At 48.2% G+C, this 19,718-nt stretch overlaps 13 non-coding genes and 1 pseudogene across 13 annotated transcripts; 1 reads left to right on the top strand and 13 right to left on the bottom strand.

The window, feature by feature from the left end:
- The window catches only part of LOC140351445 (piggyBac transposable element-derived protein 4-like), a 255,983-nt pseudogene that overhangs the window by 217,886 nt on the left and 18,379 nt on the right, over positions 1–19,718 (top strand).
- On the bottom strand, positions 1,366–1,439 carry trnak-cuu (transfer RNA lysine (anticodon CUU)). The gene has a single exon. It is a non-coding gene; the product is annotated as a tRNA-Lys (tRNA).
- On the bottom strand, positions 4,656–4,729 carry trnat-agu (transfer RNA threonine (anticodon AGU)). The gene has a single exon. It is a non-coding gene; the product is annotated as a tRNA-Thr (tRNA).
- trnak-cuu (transfer RNA lysine (anticodon CUU)) lies at positions 4,816–4,889 on the bottom strand. The gene has a single exon. It is a non-coding gene; the product is annotated as a tRNA-Lys (tRNA).
- On the bottom strand, positions 8,106–8,179 carry trnat-agu (transfer RNA threonine (anticodon AGU)). The gene has a single exon. It is a non-coding gene; the product is annotated as a tRNA-Thr (tRNA).
- On the bottom strand, positions 8,266–8,339 carry trnan-guu (transfer RNA asparagine (anticodon GUU)). Its single transcript has one exon. It is a non-coding gene; the product is annotated as a tRNA-Asn (tRNA).
- trnat-agu (transfer RNA threonine (anticodon AGU)) lies at positions 10,086–10,159 on the bottom strand. Its single transcript has one exon. It is a non-coding gene; the product is annotated as a tRNA-Thr (tRNA).
- On the bottom strand, positions 10,246–10,319 carry trnan-guu (transfer RNA asparagine (anticodon GUU)). Its single transcript has one exon. It is a non-coding gene; the product is annotated as a tRNA-Asn (tRNA).
- Positions 12,066–12,139, bottom strand: trnat-agu (transfer RNA threonine (anticodon AGU)). Its single transcript has one exon. It is a non-coding gene; the product is annotated as a tRNA-Thr (tRNA).
- On the bottom strand, positions 12,226–12,299 carry trnak-cuu (transfer RNA lysine (anticodon CUU)). The gene has a single exon. It is a non-coding gene; the product is annotated as a tRNA-Lys (tRNA).
- trnap-agg (transfer RNA proline (anticodon AGG)) lies at positions 16,987–17,060 on the bottom strand. The gene has a single exon. It is a non-coding gene; the product is annotated as a tRNA-Pro (tRNA).
- Positions 17,637–17,727, bottom strand: trnar-ucu (transfer RNA arginine (anticodon UCU)). Its single transcript is given in 2 exon segments — positions 17,637–17,672; positions 17,691–17,727. It is a non-coding gene; the product is annotated as a tRNA-Arg (tRNA).
- On the bottom strand, positions 18,966–19,039 carry trnap-agg (transfer RNA proline (anticodon AGG)). Its single transcript has one exon. It is a non-coding gene; the product is annotated as a tRNA-Pro (tRNA).
- trnar-ucu (transfer RNA arginine (anticodon UCU)) lies at positions 19,617–19,707 on the bottom strand. Its single transcript is given in 2 exon segments — positions 19,617–19,652; positions 19,671–19,707. It is a non-coding gene; the product is annotated as a tRNA-Arg (tRNA).

The following is a 19,718-nucleotide window of genomic DNA, read 5'->3' as shown; positions in this document are numbered from 1 at the left end:
TCTTCCACGGCTACGGCGACAAACGGAGTCCCCTCGGTCCTACCTGGCGAAGAAGAGCAAGAACGTGCTGATCCTCACCACGGTGCCGCGCCAACTACGGAGACGGCGATCCTCCGAGCAAACCGGCGGCCGTGTTGCATTACAATCGCACCAAGGGAGGCGTGGACAACCTGGACAAGGTGACGGGTACCTACAGCTGCAGGAGGAAAACCTGCCGCTGGCCCCTCGTCCTGTTCCACAACATGATCGACGTGTCCGCGTACAACGCTTTCGTCCTGTGGCGGGAGCTGAACCCGACGTGGATGGTCGGCAAACGCCACAGACGCAGGCTGTTCATGGAGCAGCTGGGGAGCGCGCTCGTCGCGGGAGGGGGGAGGAGGACCCGCGCCCCGGCGTCATCGGGGACATCTCGGAAGAGGGAAGAAGAGAGGGGAGAGGAGAGGGGAGAGAGGGGGGGGAGAGGAAGAAGAGAACCCGCGTGCGGCTGTACCCGCGAAGAAGAAGAGGTGCCGAATATGCCCCAGGAGCAAGGACACTAAAACGACGAACGTGTGCCGAGGGTGCCTCGTACACGTGTGTGGCAAGTGCGCCCTCAGCTACTGCCCGCGCTGCGCTCGGACCTAAGTATCTGTCGACCTTACGATCGCTGCCGTTGCCGCCCTTGCCTTGCTATGGTGTCAATTTTTATTTTATTTTAAATAATCATGAAAAAAAAATAATAATAAATATAACAATTGTGTCCTTATGATGAAGAAGTAGAGAGAAAAAGAGAGAGAGAGAGTAAAGCGAGACCCCTCCTCCGTCCACGGGGGGGTCAGCGATACAAAGCCTCCATCTACGGGGGGTCCCTCGTCGATGGGGGGTCTGTGATACACCCCCACCCACCCTTGTCCATGGGCCGTGGGGGGGGTCTCTGATTCTGTGACTCTGGTGGGTCTCGAACTCACAGCCTTTGAATGCCTTTGCAACTTTTGCCTGATTCCCCTTTTTCACAAAAGCAAAACAGTCATCCGAAAACGGTCTACATCAATCATTCCTTACCAAAAAACTGAGAAACAAGGAGTGAAAAGAGTGCATTTACTCTTCAGGGTACTTATTCAGGGATACTTTTCAATCTCTAATTGCAAATTGTAAAAGAGCTCTTTCGGGTGATAAGTTTTTCTGTACATGTAAACAACTGATTTGCTTGAAAGGCTATTATGAAAGCACTGCTGGGATTTAAACCCAGGATTTCCTGTTTACTAGACAGGCACTTTGACCATCTAAGCCACAGCGCCTCTTAAATGCTACTTTAACCTGTTTCAGCTAGATATTCAGTGACCAATGTTACTTCATAGATTTTGCGCGTGCAATAGCTCTTCCAATCGTCCCTGGGTGGGCTCGAACCACCAACCTCCCGGTTAAGAGCCGAGCGCACTGGCCAATTGCGCCACAGAGACAAACAGCCCGCTCAACAAAATATTTGCACCTTGACAAGCCGCAATATGTTTTTTTTAAAGCGAGCCAGCAACATTCGAAAGTTCAGCCCCTGTCCAATCAACTGCGTTTAATGGAGAGCGAGGCCATCAATCTTTCTACCTCTGAAATAAATCCCCTGTACCAATGTAGCTATAAAAAAACTGGAAGTCTTTCAATCAATCGACTCTCGCCAATTTATTGCGCACTCAATATACTGCAGTTAATCTGGATATTGAGGAAAAATGGCAAAATAATGTTATTTGACATAATGCCGATGTATTTGCTTACTTTTTCAAGCACACTTGGCAATTGAACCTCGTTCAGCAGTGCCTTTCATCAGATAGTAAAGCGAGCAGATTTTCCATTGTAAAAAAAAAATGTGTTCTCTCACCATTAGCGACTCTGGTGGGACGCGAACACACAACCTTTAATGCCCTTGCAAATTACACCTAGAAGTCCAATGCGCTATCCATTGCGCCACAGCGCCCATACATCCTTCCATGATGCTCATTTCCACAAACGCAAAACACGGTTTTCATCCAAAATGGGTCCACATCAGTCATTCCTTGCCAACAAACTGAGAATCAAAAAGTGAAAAGAGTGCAGTTAATCTGTGTGTGCAGGGATACTTTTCCATCTTATTCCAATTTGTAACAGCAGCGCATTTTCTGTCGTTGTAAATAATTTGCATGCTTGAATGGACAACTGAGTAGTAGTAGGTTTGAGATGGGCCGGTAATTATTTAGCACTGTGGCATCAAGACTGCTCTTCTTTAAGAGAGGCTTAATGACTGCAGTTTTAAGGCTCTTGGGAAAATTCCAGATCCAAGCAACATGTTGACTTTTTGATTGATTGGAGCCAACAGACTACTCATGACCTCCACTGAGCACCCCCTTGAACCCCTGGAGCCCCCGGAGCACCTCCAGAGCCACCCCCCCACTCCTCCAGACTCACCCCGGGGAAGGGCCACTCTGGCTGGGCATGGCCTCCACTGAGCACCCCCTGGAACCCCTGGAGCCCCCGGAGCACCTCCAGAGCCACCCCCCACTCCTCCAGACTCACCCCGGGGAAGGGCCACTCTGGCTGGGCATGGCCTCCACTGAGCACCCCTTGGAGCCCCTGGAGCACCTCCAGAGCCACCCCCCACTCCTCCAGACTCACCCCGGGGAAGGGCCACTCTGGCTGGGCATGGCCTCCACTGAGCACCCCCTGGAACCCCTGGAGCCCCCGGAGCACCTCCAGAGCCACCCCCCACTCCTCCAGACTCACCCCGGGGAAGGGCCACTCTGGCTGGGTATGGCCTCCACTGAGCACCCCCTGGAACCCCTGGAGCCCCCGGAGCACCTCCAGAGCCACCCCCCACTCCTCCAGACTCACCCCGGGGAAGGGCAACTCTGGCTGGGCGTGGCCTCCGCAGCACCCCCTGGAACCCCTGGAGCCTCCGGAGCACCTCCAGAGCCACCCCCCACTCCTCCAGACTCACCCCGGGGAAGGGCCACTCCGGCCGGGCATGGCCTCCGCTGAATACCCCCTGGAACCCAAGGAGCACCTCCAGAGCACCCCGCATTCCCCCAAACTCAGTCTGGGGACGGGCCACTCTTCCCCGGGTCGCGGGCTCTGGGACTCCGGGGATGACCACCGGGGACCAGGCTCTCCCTTCGAACCCGGGGACCCACACTTAAGCACCCCCACACGGGCTACACACCCTTGGTTCAGCCCCCTGGAGGTCCGTGCCCTTGGTACTATACCATGGAAGTCCGTGCCCTTGGTACTCTGACTGGAGTACCAAGGGAACGGCCCAGCACTCACCACAGGGGTTCGCGCCGGCTGACAAACTCAGAGACGAGGAAGGGACCGGAGTCCGACCAAATATATCATCTGGCGCTGTGTCCAGCGTGAGGGTGAGCCTTGCAAATTATGCCTAGAAGTCCAATGCGCTATCCATTGCTCCACAGAGCCCATACATCCTTCCATGATGCTCATTTCCACAAACACAAAACACGGTTTTCATCCAAAATGGGTCCACATCAGTCATTCCTTGCCAACAAACTGAGAATCAAAAAGTGAAAAGAGTGCAGTTAATCTGTGTGTGCAGGGATACTTTTCCATCTTATTCCAATTTGTAACAGCAGCGCATTTTCTGTCGTTGTAAATGATTTGCATGCTTGAATGGACAACTGAGTAGTAGTAGGTTTGAGATGGGCCGGTAATTATTTAGCACTGTGGCATCAAGACTGCTCTTCTTTAAGACAGGCTTAATGACTGCAGTTTTAAGGATCTTGGGAAAATTCCAGATCCAAGCAACATGTTGACTTTTTGATTGATTGGAGCCAACAGACTGCTCACCATAGACTTTAAAAATCTAGTAGGCAATGCATAAAGGCAGCATGTAGTGGAACTCAGACTTGTGGTGATCTCTTGGAAAGTTTTGTCAGCCACAAATGCAAAATGGGTTAACTCCAGTTGTCTAGCTGGCTGCGTGCTTGTTATCTGCAAATAATGGTATTTTTAATGTTCTGAACTGAGTCTTGCAAAGAAGACTGCAAACTCATTGCACCTGGAGAAATACAGAAACCATCAAAGTAACATTTACCACACTGTAATTTGAAATATTAACCCGCTTTGTCATTAGCAGGTCCAGAGTGTGCCCTTTGCCCTTGGTGGGGCCACTCAGGTGCTGAGTAAGACCAAAGCTTCTGAGGACAGCGCCAAACTCTTTAGAAGAAGACGAGGTTGAGCGGGACGTGAAGGAAGGAAGGAACAGTCACTCACGTACGGGAAACTCCTACCAAGCAGTGGCCAGCCTATAGCACACTGGGATTCTGTGGTAATTGAACCAAATTTAGCAGTTCCTTTCATCAGTTAATAACACAAGCAGGCTTTCCTATTTACCAATGTAGATAACAGGGGTTACAACAGTGACTCTGGTGGGTCTCGAACTCACAGCCTTTGAATGCCTTTGCAACTTTTGTCTGATTCCCCTTTTTCACAAAAGCAAAACAGTCATCCAAAAACGGTCTACATCAATCAATCAATGCTTACCATCAAACTGAGAAAAAAGGAGTGAAAAGAGTGCATTTACTCTGTTTATTCAGGGATACTTTTCAATCTCTAATTAAAAAATGTAAAAGAGCTCTTTCGGGTGATAAGTTTTTCTGTACATGTAAACAACTGATTTGCTTGAAAGGCTATCATGAAGGCACTGCTGGGATTTGAACCCAGGATCTCCTGTTTACTAGACAGGCACTTTGACCATCTAAGCCACAGCGCCTCTTAAATGCTACTCTAACCTGTTTCAGCTAGATATTCAGTGACCAATATTACCTCATAGCTTTTGCCTGCTATACGTCTTCCAATCGTCCCTGGGTGGGCTCGAACCACCAACCTCCCGGTTAAGAGCCGAGCGCACTGGCCAATTGCGCCACAGAGACAAACAGCCCGCTTAATAAAATATTTGCACCTTGACAAGCCGCAATATGTTTTTTTTAAAGCGAGCCAGCAACATTCGAAAGTTCAGCCCCTGTCCAATCAACTGCGTTTAATGGAGAGCGAGGCCATCAATCTTTCTACCTCTGAAATAAATCCCCTGTACCAATGTAGCTATAAAAAAACTGGAAGTCTTTCAATCAATCGACTCTCGCCAATTTATTGCGCACTCAATATACTGCAGTTTATCTGGATATTGAGGAAAAATGGCAAAATAATGTTATTTGACATAATGCCGATGTATTTGCTTACTTTTTCAAGCACACTTGGCAATTGAACCTCGTTCAGCAGTGCCTTTCATCAGATAGTAAAGCGAGCAGATTTTCCATTGTAAAAAAAAAATCTGTTCTCTCACCATTAGCGACTCTGGTGGGACGCGAACACACAACCTTTAATGCCCTTGCAAATTACACCTAGAAGTCCAATGCGCTATCCATTGCGCCACAGCGCCCATACATCCTTCCATGATGCTCATTTCCACAAACGCAAAACACGGTTTTCATCCAAAATGGGTCCACATCAGTCATTCCTTGCCAACAAACTGAGAATCAAAAAGTGAAAAGAGTGCAGTTAATCTGTGTGTGCAGGGATACTTTTCCATCTTATTCCAATTTGTAACAGCAGCGCATTTTCTGTCGTTGTAAATAATTTGCATGCTTGAATGGACAACTGAGTAGTAGTAGGTTTGAGATGGGCCGGTAATTATTTAGCACTGTGGCATCAAGACTGCTCTTCTTTAAGAGAGGCTTAATGACTGCAGTTTTAAGGCTCTTGGGAAAATTCCAGATCCAAGCAACATGTTGACTTTTTGATTGATTGGAGCCAACAGACTACTCATGACCTCCACTGAGCACCCCCTTGAACCCCTGGAGCCCCCGGAGCACCTCCAGAGCCACCCCCCCACTCCTCCAGACTCACCCCGGGGAAGGGCCACTCTGGCTGGGCATGGCCTCCACTGAGCACCCCCTGGAACCCCTGGAGCCCCCGGAGCACCTCCAGAGCCACCCCCCACTCCTCCAGACTCACCCCGGGGAAGGGCCACTCTGGCTGGGCATGGCCTCCACTGAGCACCCCTTGGAGCCCCTGGAGCACCTCCAGAGCCACCCCCCACTCCTCCAGACTCACCCCGGGGAAGGGCCACTCTGGCTGGGCATGGCCTCCACTGAGCACCCCCTGGAACCCCTGGAGCCCCCGGAGCACCTCCAGAGCCACCCCCCACTCCTCCAGACTCACCCCGGGGAAGGGCCACTCTGGCTGGGTATGGCCTCCACTGAGCACCCCCTGGAACCCCTGGAGCCCCCGGAGCACCTCCAGAGCCACCCCCCACTCCTCCAGACTCACCCCGGGGAAGGGCAACTCTGGCTGGGCGTGGCCTCCGCAGCACCCCCTGGAACCCCTGGAGCCCCCGGAGCACCTCCAGAGCCACCCCCCACTCCTCCAGACTCACCCCGGGGAAGGGCCACTCCGGCCGGGCATGGCCTCCGCTGAATACCCCCTGGAACCCATGGAGCACCTCCAGAGCACCCCGCATTCCCCCAAACTCAGTCTGGGGACGGGCCACTCTTCCCCGGGTCGCGGGCTCTGGGACTCCGGGGATGACCACCGGGGACCAGGCTCTCCCTTCGAACCCGGGGACCCACACTTAAGCACCCCCACACGGGCTACACACCCTTGGTTCAGCCCCCTGGAGGTCCGTGCCCTTGGTACTATACCATGGAAGTCCGTGCCCTTGGTACTCTGACTGGAGTACCAAGGGAACGGCCCAGCACTCACCACAGGGGTTCGCGCCGGCTGACAAACTCAGAGACGAGGAAGGGACCGGAGTCCGACCAAATATATCATCTGGCGCTGTATCCAGCGTGAGGGTGAGCCTTGCAAATTATGCCTAGAAGTCCAATGCGCTATCCATTGCTCCACAGAGCCCATACATCCTTCCATGATGCTCATTTCCACAAACACAAAACACGGTTTTCATCCAAAATGGGTCCACATCAGTCATTCCTTGCCAACAAACTGAGAATCAAAAAGTGAAAAGAGTGCAGTTAATCTGTGTGTGCAGGGATACTTTTCCATCTTATTCCAATTTGTAACAGCAGCGCATTTTCTGTCGTTGTAAATGATTTGCATGCTTGAATGGACAACTGAGTAGTAGTAGGTTTGAGATGGGCCGGTAATTATTTAGCACTGTGGCATCAAGACTGCTCTTCTTTAAGACAGGCTTAATGACTGCAGTTTTAAGGATCTTGGGAAAATTCCAGATCCAAGCAACATGTTGACTTTTTGATTGATTGGAGCCAACAGACTGCTCACCATAGACTTTAAAAATCTAGTAGGCAATGCATAAAGGCAGCATGTAGTGGAACTCAGACTTGTGGTGATCTCTTGGAAAGTTTTGTCAGCCACAAATGCAAAATGGGTTAACTCCAGTTGTCTAGCTGGCTGCGTGCTTGTTATCTGCAAATAATGGTATTTTTAATGTTCTGAACTGAGTCTTGCAAAGAAGACTGCAAACTCATTGCACCTGGAGAAATACAGAAACCATCAAAGTAACATTTACCACACTGTAATTTGAAATATTAACCCGCTTTGTCATTAGCAGGTCCAGAGTGTGCCCTTTGCCCTTGGTGGGGCCACTCAGGTGCTGAGTAAGACCAAAGCTTCTGAGGACAGCGCCAAACTCTTTAGAAGAAGACGAGGTTGAGCGGGACGTGAAGGAAGGAAGGAACAGTCACTCACGTACGGGAAACTCCTACCAAGCAGTGGCCAGCCTATAGCACACTGGGATTCTGTGGTAATTGAACCAAATTTAGCAGTTCCTTTCATCAGTTAATAACACAAGCAGGCTTTCCTATTTACCAATGTAGATAACAGGGGTTACAACAGTGACTCTGGTGGGTCTCGAACTCACAGCCTTTGAATGCCTTTGCAACTTTTGTCTGATTCCCCTTTTTCACAAAAGCAAAACAGTCATCCAAAAACGGTCTACATCAATCAATCAATCCTTACCATCAAACTGAGAAACAAGGAGTGAAAAGAGTGCATTTACTCTGTTTATTCAGGGATACTTTTCAATCTCTAATTAAAAAATGTAAAAGAGCTCTTTCGGGTGATAAGTTTTTCTGTACATGTAAACAACTGATTTGCTTGAAAGGCTATCATGAAGGCACTGCTGGGATTTGAACCCAGGATCTCCTGTTTACTAGACAGGCACTTTGACCATCTAAGCCACAGCGCCTCTTAAATGCTACTCTAACCTGTTTCAGCTAGATATTCAGTGACCAATATTACCTCATAGCTTTTGCCTGCTATACGTCTTCCAATCGTCCCTGGGTGGGCTCGAACCACCAACCTCCCGGTTAACAGCCGAGCGCGCTGGCCAATTGCGCCACAGAGACAAACAGCCCGCTCAATGAAATATTTGCGACTCGACAAGCCGCAATATCTTTTTTTTTAAAGCGAACCAGCAACATTCGAAAGTTCAGCCCCTGTCCAATCAACTGTGTTTAATGGAGAGCGAGGGCATCAATCTTTCTACCTTTGAGCTAAATCCCCTGTACCAATGTAGCTATAAAAAACTGGAAGTCTTTCAATCAATCGACTCTCGCCAATTTATTGCGCACTCAATATAATGCAGTTAATCTGGATATTGAGGAAAAATTGCAAGATAATGTTATTTGACATAATGCCGATGTATTTGCTTACTTTTTCAAGCACACTTGGCAATTGAACCTCGTTCAGCAGTGCCTTTCATCAGATAGTAAAGCGAGCAGATTTTCCATTGTAAAAAAACTAGTATGTTCTCTCACCATTAGCGACTCTGGTGGGACTCAAACCCACAACCTTTGAATGCCCTTACAAATTATGCCTAGAAGTCCAATGCTCTATCCATTGCGCCACAGAGCCCATACATCCTTCCATGATGCTCATTTCCACAAACGCAAAACACGGTTTTCATCCAAAATGGGTCCACATCAGTCATTCCTTGCCAACAAACTGAGAATCAAAAAGTGAAAAGAGTGCAGTTAATCTGTGTGTGCAGGGATACTTTTCCATCTTATTCCAATTTGTAACAGCAGCGCATTTTCTGTCGTTGTAAATGATTTGCATGCTTGAATGGACAACTGAGTAGTAGTAGGTTTGAGATGGGCCGGTAATTATTTAGCACTGTGGCATCAAGACTGCTCTTCTTTAAGACAGGCTTAATGACTGCAGTTTTAAGGATCTTGGGAAAATTCCAGATCCAAGCAACATGTTGACTTTTTGATTGATTGGAGCCAACAGACTGCTCACCATAGACTTTAAAAATCTAGTAGGCAATGCATAAAGGCAGCATGTAGTGGAACTCAGACTTGTGGTGATCTCTTGGAAAGTTTTGTCAGCCACAAATGCAAAATGGGTTAACTCCAGTTGTCTAGCTGGCTGCGTGCTTGTTATCTGCAAATAATGGTATTTTTAATGTTCTGAACTGAGTCTTGCAAAGAAGACTGCAAACTCATTGCACCTGGAGAAATACAGAAACCATCAAAGTAACATTTACCACACTGTAATTTGAAATATTAACCCGCTTTGTCATTAGCAGGTCCAGAGTGTGCCCTTTGCCCTTGGTGGGGCCACTCAGGTGCTGAGTAAGACCAAAGCTTCTGAGGACAGCGCCAAACTCTTTAGAAGAAGACGAGGTTGAGCGGGACGTGAAGGAAGGAAGGAACAGTCACTCACGTACGGGAAACTCCTACCAAGCAGTGGCCAGCCTATAGCACACTGGGATTCTGTGGTAATTGAACCAAATTTAGCAGTTCCTTTCATCAGTTAATAACACAAGCAGGCTTTCCTATTTACCAATGTAGATAACAGGGGTTACAACAGTGACTCTGGTGGGTCTCGAACTCACAGCCTTTGAATGCCTTTGCAACTTTTGTCTGATTCCCCTTTTTCACAAAAGCAAAACAGTCATCCAAAAACGGTCTACATCAATCAATCAATCCTTACCATCAAACTGAGAAACAAGGAGTGAAAAGAGTGCATTTACTCTGTTTATTCAGGGATACTTTTCAATCTCTAATTAAAAAATGTAAAAGAGCTCTTTCGGGTGATAAGTTTTTCTGTACATGTAAACAACTGATTTGCTTGAAAGGCTATCATGAAGGCACTGCTGGGATTTGAACCCAGGATCTCCTGTTTACTAGACAGGCACTTTGACCATCTAAGCCACAGCGCCTCTTAAATGCTACTCTAACCTGTTTCAGCTAGATATTCAGTGACCAATATTACCTCATAGCTTTTGCCTGCTATACGTCTTCCAATCGTCCCTGGGTGGGCTCGAACCACCAACCTCCCGGTTAACAGCCGAGCGCGCTGGCCAATTGCGCCACAGAGACAAACAGCCCGCTCAATGAAATATTTGCGACTCGACAAGCCGCAATATCTTTTTTTTTAAAGCGAACCAGCAACATTCGAAAGTTCAGCCCCTGTCCAATCAACTGTGTTTAATGGAGAGCGAGGGCATCAATCTTTCTACCTTTGAGCTAAATCCCCTGTACCAATGTAGCTATAAAAAACTGGAAGTCTTTCAATCAATCGACTCTCGCCAATTTATTGCGCACTCAATATAATGCAGTTAATCTGGATATTGAGGAAAAATTGCAAGATAATGTTATTTGACATAATGCCGATGTATTTGCTTACTTTTTCAAGCACACTTGGCAATTGAACCTCGTTCAGCAGTGCCTTTCATCAGATAGTAAAGCGAGCAGATTTTCCATTGTAAAAAAACTAGTATGTTCTCTCACCATTAGCGACTCTGGTGGGACTCAAACCCACAACCTTTGAATGCCCTTACAAATTATGCCTAGAAGTCCAATGCTCTATCCATTGCGCCACAGAGCCCATACATCCTTCCATGATGCTCATTTCCACAAACGCAAAACACGGTTTTCATCCAAAATGGGTCCACATCAGTCATTCCTTGCCAACAAACTGAGAATCAAAAAGTGAAAAGAGTGCAGTTAATCTGTGTGTGCAGGGATACTTTTCCATCTTATTCCAATTTGTAACAGCAGCGCATTTTCTGTCGTTGTAAATGATTTGCATGCTTGAATGGACAACTGAGTAGTAGTAGGTTTGAGATGGGCCGGTAATTATTTAGCACTGTGGCATCAAGACTGCTCTTCTTTAAGACAGGCTTAATGACTGCAGTTTTAAGGATCTTGGGAAAATTCCAGATCCAAGCAACATGTTGACTTTTTGATTGATTGGAGCCAACAGACTGCTCACCATAGACTTTAAAAATCTAGTAGGCAATGCATAAAGGCAGCATGTAGTGGAACTCAGACTTGTGGTGATCTCTTGGAAAGTTTTGTCAGCCACAAATGCAAAATGGGTTAACTCCAGTTGTCTAGCTGGCTGCGTGCTTGTTATCTGCAAATAATGGTATTTTTAATGTTCTGAACTGAGTCTTGCAAAGAAGACTGCAAACTCATTGCACCTGGAGAAATACAGAAACCATCAAAGTAACATTTACCACACTGTAATTTGAAATATTAACCCGCTTTGTCATTAGCAGGTCCAGAGTGTGCCCTTTGCCCTTGGTGGGGCCACTCAGGTGCTGAGTAAGACCAAAGCTTCTGAGGACAGCGCCAAACTCTTTAGAAGAAGACGAGGTTGAGCGGGACGTGAAGGAAGGAAGGAACAGTCACTCACGTACGGGAAACTCCTACCAAGCAGTGGCCAGCCTATAGCACACTGGGATTCTGTGGTAATTGAACCAAATTTAGCAGTTCCTTTCATCAGTTAATAACACAAGCAGGCTTTCCTATTTACCAATGTAGATAACAGGGGTTACAACAGTGACTCTGGTGGGTCTCGAACTCACAGCCTTTGAATGCCTTTGCAACTTTTGTCTGATTCCCCTTTTTCACAAAAGCAAAACAGTCATCCAAAAACGGTCTACATCAATCAATCAATCCTTACCATCAAACTGAGAAACAAGGAGTGAAAAGAGTGCATTTACTCTGTTTATTCAGGGATACTTTTCAATCTCTAATTAAAAAATGTAAAAGAGCTCTTTCGGGTGATAAGTTTTTCTGTACATGTAAACAACTGATTTGCTTGAAAGGCTATCATGAAGGCACTGCTGGGATTTGAACCCAGGATCTCCTGTTTACTAGACAGGCACTTTGACCATCTAAGCCACAGCGCCTCTTAAATGCTACTCTAACCTGTTTCAGTTAGATATTCAGTGACCAATATTACCTCATAGCTTTTGCCTGCTATACGTCTTCCAATCGTCCCTGGGTGGGCTCGAACCACCAACCTCCCGGTTAAGAGCCGAGCGCACTGGCCAATTGCGCCACAGAGACAAACAGCCCGCTCAATAAAATATTTGCACCTTGACAAGCCGCAATATGTTTTTTTTAAAGCGAGCCAGCAACATTCGAAAGTTCAGCCCCTGTCCAATCAACTGCGTTTAATGGAGAGCGAGGCCATCAATCTTTCTACCTCTGAAATAAATCCCCTGTACCAATGTAGCTATAAAAAAACTGGAAGTCTTTCAATCAATCGACTCTCGCCAATTTATTGCGCACTCAATATACTGCAGTTAATCTGGATATTGAGGAAAAATGGCAAAATAATGTTATTTGACATAATGCCGATGTATTTGCTTACTTTTTCAAGCACACTTGGCAATTGAACCTCGTTCAGCAGTGCCTTTCATCAGATAGTAAAGCGAGCAGATTTTCCATTGTAAAAAAAAAATGTGTTCCCTCACCATTAGCGACTCTGGTGGGACGCGAACACACAACCTTTAATGCCCTTGCAAATTACACCTAGAAGTCCAATGCGCTATCCATTGCGCCACAGCGCCCATACATCCTTCCATGATGCTCATTTCCACAAACGCAAAACACGGTTTTCATCCAAAATGGGTCCACATCAGTCATTCCTTGCCAACAAACTGAGAATCAAAAAGTGAAAAGAGTGCAGTTAATCTGTGTGTGCAGGGATACTTTTCCATCTTATTCCAATTTGTAACAGCAGCGCATTTTCTGTCGTTGTAAATAATTTGCATGCTTGAATGGACAACTGAGAAGTAGTAGGTTTGAGATGGGCCGGTAATTATTTAGCACTGTGGCATCAAGACTGCTCTTCTTTAAGAGAGGCTTAATGACTGCAGTTTTAAGGCTCTTGGGAAAATTCCAGATCCAAGCAACATGTTGACTTTTTGATTGATTGGAGCCAACAGACTACTCATGACCTCCACTGAGCACCCCCTTGAACCCCTGGAGCCCCCGGAGCACCTCCAGAGCCACCCCCCCACTCCTCCAGACTCACCCCGGGGAAGGGCCACTCTGGCTGGGCATGGCCTCCACTGAGCACCCCCTGGAACCCCTGGAGCCCCCGGAGCACCTCCAGAGCCACCCCCCACTCCTCCAGACTCACCCCGGGGAAGGGCCACTCTGGCTGGGCATGGCCTCCACTGAGCACCCCTTGGAGCCCCTGGAGCACCTCCAGAGCCACCCCCCACTCCTCCAGACTCACCCCGGGGAAGGGCCACTCTGGCTGGGCATGGCCTCCACTGAGCACCCCCTGGAACCCCTGGAGCCCCCTGAGCACCTCCAGAGCCACCCCCCACTCCTCCAGACTCACCCCGGGGAAGGGCCACTCTGGCTGGGTATGGCCTCCACTGAGCACCCCCTGGAACCCCTGGAGCCCCCGGAGCACCTCCAGAGCCACCCCCCACTCCTCCAGACTCACCCCGGGAAAGGGCAACTCTGGCTGGGCGTGGCCTCCGCAGCACCCCCTGGAACCCCTGGAGCCCCCGGAGCACCTCCAGAGCCACCCCCCACTCCTCCAGACTCACCCCGGGGAAGGGCCACTCCGGCCGGGCATGGCCTCCGCTGAATACCCCCTGGAACCCATGGAGCACCTCCAGAGCACCCCGCATTCCCCCAAACTCAGTCTGGGGACGGCCCACTCTTCCCCGGGTCGCGGGCTCTGGGACTCCGGGGATGACCACCGGGGATCAGGCTCTCCCTTCGAACCCGGGGACCCACACTTAAGCACCCCCACACGGGCTACACACCCTTGGTTCAGCCCCCTGGAGGTCCGTGCCCTTGGTACTATACCATGGAAGTCCGTGCCCTTGGTACTCTGACTGGAGTACCAAGGGAACGGCCCAGCACTCACCACAGGGGTTCGCGCCGGCTGACAAACTCAGAGACGAGGAAGGGACCGGAGTCCGACCAAATATATCATCTGGCGCTGTGTCCAGCGTGAGGGTGAGCCTTGCAAATTATGCCTAGAAGTCCAATGCGCTATCCATTGCTCCACAGAGCCCATACATCCTTCCATGATGCTCATTTCCACAAACACAAAACACGGTTTTCATCCAAAATGGGTCCACATCAGTCATTCCTTGCCAACAAACTGAGAATCAAAAAGTGAAAAGAGTGCAGTTAATCTGTGTGTGCAGGGATACTTTTCCATCTTATTCCAATTTGTAACAGCAGCGCATTTTCTGTCGTTGTAAATGATTTGCATGCTTGAATGGACAACTGAGTAGTAGTAGGTTTGAGATGGGCCGGTAATTATTTAGCACTGTGGCATCAAGACTGCTCTTCTTTAAGACAGGCTTAATGACTGCAGTTTTAAGGATCTTGGGAAAATTCCAGATCCAAGCAACATGTTGACTTTTTGATTGATTGGAGCCAACAGACTACTCATGACCTCCACTGAGCACCCCCTTGAACCCCTGGAGCCCCCGGAGCACCTCCAGAGCCACCCCCCCACTCCTCCAGACTCACCCCGGGGAAGGGCCACTCTGGCTGGGCATGGCCTCCACTGAGCACCCCCTGGAACCCCTGGAGCCCCCGGAGCACTTCCAGAGCCACCCCCCACTCCTCCAGACTCACCCCGGGGAAGGGCCACTCTGGCTGGGCATGGCCTCCACTGAGCACCCCTTGGAGCCCCTGGAGCACCTCCAGAGCCACCCCCCACTCCTCCAGACTCACCCCGGGGAAGGGCCACTCTGGCTGGGCATGGCCTCCACTGAGCACCCCCTGGAACCCCTGGAGCCCCCGGAGCACCTCCAGAGCCACCCCCCACTCCTCCAGACTCACCCCGGGGAAGGGCCACTCTGGCTGGGTATGGCCTCCACTGAGCACCCCCTGGAACCCCTGGAGCCCCCGGAGCACCTCCAGAGCCACCCCCCACTCCTCCAGACTCACCCCGGGGAAGGGCAACTCTGGCTGGGCGTGGCCTCCGCAGCACCCCCTGGAACCCCTGGAGCCCCCGGAGCACCTCCAGAGCCACCCCCCACTCCTCCAGACTCACCCCGGGGAAGGGCCATTCCGGCCGGGCATGGCCTCCGCTGAATACCCCCTGGAACCCATGGAGCACCTCCAGAGCACCCCGCATTCCCCCAAACTCAGTCTGGGGACGGGCCACTCTTCCCCGGGTCGCGGGCTCTGGGACTCCGGGGATGACCACCGGGGACCAGGCTCTCCCTTCGAACCCGGGGACCCACACTTAAGCACCCCCACACGGGCTACACACCCTTGGTTCAGCCCCCTGGAGGTCCGTGCCCTTGGTACTATACCATGGAAGTCCGTGCCCTTGGTACTCTGACTGGAGTACCAAGGGAACGGCCCAGCACTCACCACAGGGGTTCGCGCCGGCTGACAAACTCAGAGACGAGGAAGGGACCGGAGTCCGACCAAATATATCATCTGGCGCTGTGTCCAGCGTGAGGGTGAGCCTTGCAAATTATGCCTAGAAGTCCAATGCGCTATCCATTGCTCCACAGAGCCCATACATCCTTCCATGATGCTCATTTCCACAAACACAAAACACGGTTTTCATCCAAAATGGGTCCACATCAGTCATTCCTTGCCAACAAACTGAGAATCAAAAAGTGAAAAGAGTGCAGTTAATCTGTGTGTGCAGGGATACTTTTCCATCTTATTCCAATTTGTAACAGCAGCGCATTTTCTGTCGTTGTAAATGATTTGCATGCTTGAATGGACAACTGAGTAGTAGTAGGTTTGAGATGGGCCGGTAATTATTTAGCACTGTGGCATCAAGACTGCTCTTCTTTAAGACAGGCTTAATGACTGCAGTTTTAAGGATCTTGGGAAAATTCCAGATCCAAGCAACATGTTGACTTTTTGATTGATTGGAGCCAACAGACTGCTCACCATAGACTTTAAAAATCTAGTAGGCAATGCATAAAGGCAGCATGTAGTGGAACTCAGACTTGTGGTGATCTCTTGGAAAGTTTTGTCAGCCACAAATGCAAAATGGGTTAACTCCAGTTGTCTAGCTGGCTGCGTGCTTGTTATCTGCAAATAATGGTATTTTTAATGTTCTGAACTGAGTCTTGCAAAGAAGACTGCAAACTCATTGCACCTGGAGAAATACAGAAACCATCAAAGTAACATTTACCACACTGTAATTTGAAATATTAACCCGCTTTGTCATTAGCAGGTCCAGAGTGTGCCCTTTGCCCTTGGTGGGGCCACTCAGGTGCTGAGTAAGACCAAAGCTTCTGAGGACAGCGCCAAACTCTTTAGAAGAAGACGAGGTTGAGCGGGACGTGAAGGAAGGAAGGAACAGTCACTCACGTATGGGAAACGCCTACCAAGCAGTGGCCAGCCTATAGCACACTGGGATTCTGTGGTAATTGAACCAAGTTTAGCAGTTCCTTTCATCAGTTAATAACACAAGCAGGCTTTCCTATTTACCAATGTAGATAACAGGGGTTACAACAGTGACTCTGGTGGGTCTCGAACTCACAGCCTTTGAATGCCTTTGCAACTTTTGTCTGATTCCCCTTTTTCACAAAGCAAAACAGTCATCCAAAAACGGTCTACATCAATCAATCAATCCTTACCATCAAACTGAGAAACAAGGAGTGAAAAGAGTGCATTTACTCTGTTTATTCAGGGATACTTTTCAATCTCTAATTAAAAAATGTAAAAGAGCTCTTTCGGGTGATAAGTTTTTCTGTACATGTAAACAACTGATTTGCTTGAAAGGCTATCATGAAGGCACTGCTGGGATTTGAACCCAGGATCTCCTGTTTCCTAGACTGGCACTTTGACCATCTAAGCCACAGCGCCTCTTAAAAGCTGCTCCAACCTGTTTCAGCTACATATTCAGTGACCAATATTACCTCATAGATTTTGCCTGCTATACGTCTTCCAATCGTCCCTGGGTGGGCTCGAACCACCAACCTCCCGGTTAACAGTCGAGCGCGCTGGCCAATTGCGCCACAGAGACAAACAGCCCGCTCAATAAAATATTTGCGACTCGACAAGCCGCAATATCTTTTTTTTTAAAGCGAACCAGCAACATTCGAAAGTTCAGCCCCTGTCCAATCAACTGTGTTTAATGGAGAGCGAGGGCATCAATCTTTCTACCTTTGAGCTAAATCCCCTGTACCAATGTAGCTATAAAAAACTGGAAGTCTTTCAATCAATCGACTCTCGCCAATTTATTGCGCACTCAATATCCTGCAGTTAATCTGGATATTGAGGAAAAATTGCAAGATAATGTTATTTGACATAATGCCGATGTATTTGCATACTTTTTCAAGCACACTTGGCAATTGAACCTCGTTCAGCAGTGCCTTTCATCAGATAGTAAAGCGAGCAGATTTTCCATTTTAAAAAACTAGTATGTTCTCTCACCATTAGCGACTCTGGTGGGACTCGAACCCACAACCTTTGAATGCCCTTGCAAATTATGCCTAGAAGTCCAATGCGCTATCCATTGCGCCACAGAGCCCATACATCCTGCCCTTGATGCTGATTTCCACAAACGCAAAACACGGTTTTCATCCAAAATGGGTCCACATCAGTCATTCCTTGCCAACAAACTGAGAATCAAAAAGTGAAAAGAGTGCAGTTAATCTGTGTGTGCAGGGATACTTTTCCATCTTATTCCAATTTGTAACAGCAGCGCATTTTCTGTCGTTGTAAATGATTTGCATGCTTGAATGGACAACTGAGTAGTAGTAGGTTTGAGATGGGCCGGTAATTATTTAGCACTGTGGCATCAAGACTGCTCTTCTTTAAGACAGGCTTAATGACTGCAGTTTTAAGGATCTTGGGAAAATTCCAGATCCAAGCAACATGTTGACTTTTTGATTGATTGGAGCCAACAGACTGCTCACCATAGACTTTAAAAATCTAGTAGGCAATGCATAAAGGCAGCATGTAGTGGAACTCAGACTTGTGGTGATCTCTTGGAAAGTTTTGTCAGCCACAAATGCAAAATGGGTTAACTCCAGTTGTCTAGCTGGCTGCGTGCTTGTTATCTGCAAATAATGGTATTTTTAATGTTCTGAACTGAGTCTTGCAAAGAAGACTGCAAACTCATTGCACCTGGAGAAATACAGAAACCATCAAAGTAACATTTACCACACTGTAATTTGAAATATTAACCCGCTTTGTCATTAGCAGGTCCAGAGTGTGCCCTTTGCCCTTGGTGGGGCCACTCAGGTGCTGAGTAAGACCAAAGCTTCTGAGGACAGCGCCAAACTCTTTAGAAGAAGACGAGGTTGAGCGGGACGTGAAGGAAGGAAGGAACAGTCACTCACGTATGGGAAACTCCTACCAAGCAGTGGCCAGCCTATAGCACACTGGGATTCTGTGGTAATTGAACCAAGTTTAGCAGTTCCTTTCATCAGTTAATAACACAAGCAGGCTTTCCTATTTACCAATGTAGATAACAGGGGTTACAACAGTGACTCTGGTGGGTCTCGAACTCACAGCCTTTGAATGCCTTTGCAACTTTTGTCTGATTCCCCTTTTTCACAAAGCAAAACAGTCATCCAAAAACGGTCTACATCAATCAATCAATCCTTACCATCAAACTGAGAAACAAGGAGTGAAAAGAGTGCATTTACTCTGTTTATTCAGGGATACTTTTCAATCTCTAATTAAAAAATGTAAAAGAGCTCTTTCGGGTGATAAGTTTTTCTGTACATGTAAACAACTGATTTGCTTGAAAGGCTTTCATGAAGGCACTGCTGGGATTTGAACCCAGGATCTCCTGTTTCCTAGACTGGCACTTTGACCATCTAAGCCACAGCGCCTCTTAAAAGCTGCTCCAACCTGTTTCAGCTACATATTCAGTGACCAATATTACCTCATAGATTTTGCCTGCTATACGTCTTCCAATCGTCCCTGGGTGGGCTCGAACCACCAACCTCCCGGTTAACAGTCGAGCGCGCTGGCCAATTGCGCCACAGAGACAAACAGCCCGCTCAATAAAATATTTGCGAGTCGACAAGCCGCAATATCTTTTTTTTTAAAGAGAGCCAGCAACATTCGAAAGTTCAGCCCCTGTCCAATCAACTGTGTTTAATGGAGAGCGAGGCCATCAATCTTTCTACCTCTGAAATAAATCCCCTGTACCAATGTAGCTATAAAAAACTGGAAGTCTTTCAATCAATCGTCTCTCGCCAATTTATTGCGCACTCAATATCCTGCAGTTAATCTGGATATTGAGGAAAAATTGCAAGATAATGTTATTTGACATAATGCCGATGTATTTGCTTACTTTTTCAAGCACACTTGGCAATTGAACCTCGTTCAGCAGTGCCTTTCATCAGATAGTAAAGCGAGCAGATTTTCCATTGTAAAAAAACTAGTATGTTCTCTCACCATTAGCGACTCTGGTGGGACTCGAACCCACAACCTTTGAATGCCCTTACAAATTATGCCTAGAAGTCCAATGCGCTATCCATTGCGCCACAGAGCCCATACATCCTT

This window comes from Eucyclogobius newberryi, unplaced genomic scaffold (genome assembly GCF_026437365.1).
Source record: "Eucyclogobius newberryi isolate DKJ021-1_F unplaced genomic scaffold, fEucNew1.0.hap1 SCAF_8, whole genome shotgun sequence".
NCBI lineage: Eukaryota > Metazoa > Chordata > Actinopteri > Gobiiformes > Gobiidae > Eucyclogobius > Eucyclogobius newberryi.
Note: the sequence above shows the minus strand (reverse complement) of the source record. Positions and strands in the feature narration are given on the sequence as shown.